Genomic DNA, 5000 nt, shown 5'->3' with positions numbered 1-5000 from the left:
TTAAAAATTCCTTCGGCAATATATATGAAAATATATTATTTCGAGGTAGAGTGAATTGATATTAAAGGACGTTTGTAGCTTTCTTGATTATACATATATATATATATATATATATATATATATATGTATATATATATATATATATATATATATATATATATATATATATATATATATATATTTATATATATATATATATATATATATATATATATATATATATATATATATATATATATATATATATATATATATATATATATATATATATATATAAATATATATATATATATATATATATATATATATATATATATATATATATATATATATATATATATATATATATATATATATATATATATATATATATATATATATATATATATATATATATATATATATATATATATATATATATATATATATATATATATATATACAAATGCCACATTGAAGGAAAGAGTGAAACAAGAGAGGGTTGCTAGACCTTTGACTGCAATGGTCCTTTTACTAGCAGAGTTAGCTAGTCAAAACCACTGTGGTCAAAAGGCCTCAGCAACCAGTCCGTTGTTCACTCTTTCCTTTGTGGCATTTGCCTTTAATTATGCATTCATTATGTTCCATGTCTTCGTGATTTGGTTATACATACATATTTGTATATATATATATATATATATATATATATATATATATATATATATATATATATATGTATATATATATGTATATATATATGTATGTGTGTGTGTGTGTGTGTGTGTGTGTGTGTGTGTGTTTGCATGTGTGTACGTACTCTAGAAAAATTTCATGTATTGTATAAAACCTCTTTTACCCTTACTGTAGCTTTACCCACGGTGTCAGGAAAGAGAGGCAACATAACATTGCTTCTATGGTCAATATATACTCTAGAAAAATAAATAAAAATAATTTTAGTTTGGGTCTTACTTCTCCGCCGCTTCATCCGATGGAAATCTGGATAGACCCAGGATTATCTCAGAGTTCTCCTAGAATTTTTTTTTTTTTTCCATTATTTATAGGACCTACTTGACAGAGTGTTTCCAGAGGATTGTTATTTTACTAATGTTTATACGTCTTACATATATTTCGGAACATGGTGAAACTAAGATTTTAAGTAAATTTTATTTAGGTCTGAACATTTTAATTTATTTTGTCTCCAGTACATCGTTACAAAAATAATTTGTGCTTACCCTTATCATTACTATTATTAGCCAAGTTACAGCCCTCGTTGCAAAAGTAGGGTATTGCATGTACCCAAGTATGGAAAAAGAAATATAGAATTAAAAAATCAATTTTATATGATATATGGCACTGAAAAACGGGTGAAATAAAACGTAAACGATGAAGTGAGTATCACGTCAGCTGCTCATTAAGCAGAAGAAAATTACGTAATGGAAGGGAAAAGGAAGCAGAGTGAGATAAGTAAAATCGAAAATTGTCAGAAGTGAAAGGATGTCAAAGCCGTAGACAGAGATATAGAATAACTAGCTGCTGTCTATTCTGCTTCTACTGTAGGTCTGAAGGCATGAGAAGGTGGGGAAATTAGGATTTTAAGCGGTTAATAAGAGGAAAAAATTATTTTACAGATCAAGTTTGGAAAGATGTTATCTTAGTTTGTATGCTTAAAAGTGTTAATAAAGATGTTCTGCTGTAACAGTGTCATTTTTGCCAAGCGTTTCAACTCGCGTCCCCGTACCATTTCTTGAGAGTTACAAAAGATAATGAATTTAAAAGCAAATTACATAGGTATTCATAGCAGACAGACGATTTGTAATTGCGAATGCACCATTTTCTTGAAAGAGTTTTATAGCACCAACTTAGGTGCTATCATTGTTGAATGTTCTTGCGTTGTCTAATTACCCATGATGATTCTGCGTTTTGCTGTTTCACCAAGTTATTTGAAAAACAGTTGGTAGTAAGCATTTGTGCTCATATTTAAATATTATTGGTGGTGTTCCTCCATGTGAAGCAATGTCTGTGAGTTCACACCTTTTATACCTGTTTGGGTTTTCATGTAAGCCATTAAGGAAGAGGCTCGGGTTCATAGACTTTTTATAGAGCTTGGTGGCGTAACCAGTTATGATTTGGTGTAGTTGGGAAGACACCATCGCCAACCCTGAAACAGAGAAGAGAGCATTCTTCAAAGTCCTCCTAAGATCTGTAGGTTTTCTTCTTTGTCCACTCACGCGAAAGTGTCATCTATTTATAGATGGCACTGGGGAGGGTGAAGGTTCTCACAAAAACTCTTTTCTTCAACGGCGCTAATGCAAAATTGGCAAACAGGAACATTGTTAAGGATTTGCGATGAGAACATCATTAGAACCGTGGAGAGTATTCAAGGTTTGAGGAATACCCTGTCAGGGTAATTGAACCCAGGATATATTTATGGTTCAGTAAAACACACAAGCGTGGAACCCTCCACGATCTATTATTAACTAGATAATAAATCCAATATTGTTGCCTCTGTATGTTGGAAGGATGCACACATGTGAGGACACACCGATGAAGAACGCTGGAATATTGCCATAATTCATACTTGATGTGCTGCGAACTTCCTTTGGGATTTGGGCTGGTTTTGACATGGATGGTCCCAGAGGACGAAAGCCTGGCGGCTCTCCGTAATTCTTTCAGGCTGGGCATGCTGTACGCCTTGTTTTCCAGTTCACTACAAATACTACTACTGCTCTGCTATCAACAGAGGCATATTAGGTTCTTAACGCAACTCGTTCTCTGGCAGGATTACCCATTAGGTTAATTGTTAACTTTCTCATCTGTCAGACACACTGTGCTACTTCTTTTCATTATCACCTCGCATAGCTCCTTTGACAGAGCATACATTTGTTTAAGATCCTTTTGTACCACCCACCTGAGTCATTCTCCTTTATGGGTTTCCGCCAAAAAGCCCTCCACATTCAATTCTCTATCAGTTCTGCCATAGGATACCTCTTGGGCAATATTAGCCAGATCAGAATTTTCTTTTAATTTAACTCAAACTCCAGTCACATAATTCCTAAGAAAACGTTTTCCACACAGCTCCTTATATTTAAACCACGTTGGTATTCCTTACAGACGTGAAAATCTTACCAACCTTCCTTGAGGAGAACAAAAGACTCGTGAATAACAGATTCAAAAGAAGAGGCACAGAAGATAAATGAATAAGCAAATTTACTTCTTCTCTAGTTTAGATCAGTTGCTTTGGGTAATAAAAAAATCAGTTATACTGTTGCTTCTATTTAAAATAAATTAGATATGACCTATTCGTGACTACAAATACAAAAATTGTTTTAGTTTAATTATGTCTAGGATTTATTGGGATAGTTCTTAACGGTGCACTGTTAAAATGAGGGACCATCAGTTTTATTTTTAGCTGGTAATCTATAACTCGGTCACAACAAAATTATATGATTTTATAATACCTGGAGCAATAGGAAGCTCAAACTAGCTATAAAAATAAGAATGGATCCTTCCCGTTCTATCTTTCAATTTTATCTTTTTTCGACTTAGAAAAAAGGCAGCAACCCTGCAAATTGTCTCTCAGAGCGAATCTCTGGAAGGACTACACACCTGTTTGGTCTCCCTAGAACTCTTACTGGTGTTGGGGTCAGCTGAAGAAGGATAAAGCACTAAGGGAAGCGCTTTGTAACTTTCTCTTTCGAGAGTTTACTAAAACTACATAGATTTTCATCTTTATGCTTCTCCTTACTTCCAGAGGTTAAAAGTTGGCAAAATAAACAAAACAAATCAAAATGTATTATTCAGCCAAAAGTTTCAGTGAATGGATTTATGTGTTTGCCCTCCGTATATGTCCCTCTGCCTTTAACCCCCTCCTCTTTCTCTCTTATTCGTTTGTCAGTGATTCTACAGTCACTGAACCTGACTTTATTTGTACTGAGTCAGCGTGTCTTGATCAACGACATTGAGCTTTTCATTCATTCCAAATCTTTTCTTTCAGGTTGTAAATATCTCTCTAGACTTTTCTCTTTTTCTGCCCCTTTTTAACTGTTTCTGTCGCTCCCCTTTCTTTCAAATCTAAGTTTTATCAAGTCTAGATCAACTGGTACCCGGATATTATGGATAAAGATTTCTGGAAAAGATGATATTCAACCTGATGAGTTCTGGTTTTAATTTTAAATAACTTTATTTTTGGGCCGTATCCGTATTTTTATTTCACATGATTTAATGCTTCACAAAATGCAACCTGATAGTAACTCCATTTATCACTAGACTTCCATTTTACTTCATTAGTTTACTTTTAATTCCAATATATTCTTATTCATTAATAACGTTTCTGTTGTGAGACTTGCAGACATTTCACAAAAAGAGTAATGGAAAACTCGGGGATATAAGATGGATACTTGCCACACCGTAAACTGAGTTATGCCAAACTGTTGTTCCTAACTAATTGACCGTACAAAAAGGTAAGTTCCATATACATACATATTACATACACACACACACACACACACACACACACATATATATATATATATATATATATACATATATATATATATATATATATATATATACTATATATATACAGTACATGTATATGTATGTATTTATGTACAAAAGGTAAGTTCATATACATATACATATATGTATGTATGGATGTATGTATGTATGTATATGGAACTTACCTTTTGTACAGACATACATACATACATATATATGTGTGTATATATATATATATATATATATATATATATATATATATAATTATGTATGTATGTATGTATGTATATGGAACTTACCTTTTGCACGGTCAATTGGTTAGAACAACATTTTGGCATAACTCCAGTTTATGGTGTGGCAAATATCCTCTTATATCCCTGAGTTTTTCAGTACTCTTTTGTGAAGTGGGTCTGCAAGTCTCCCCAACATAAATATTGTGGAAAAGAATATATTGAATAAGTAATCTAATGAAATAAAATGGTAGCCTAGTGATAAATGAGTTATTATCAGATTGCATATATATA

This window comes from Macrobrachium rosenbergii, chromosome 21, assembly GCF_040412425.1.
Source record: "Macrobrachium rosenbergii isolate ZJJX-2024 chromosome 21, ASM4041242v1, whole genome shotgun sequence".
Lineage (NCBI taxonomy): Eukaryota > Metazoa > Arthropoda > Malacostraca > Decapoda > Palaemonidae > Macrobrachium > Macrobrachium rosenbergii.
Note: the sequence above shows the minus strand (reverse complement) of the source record.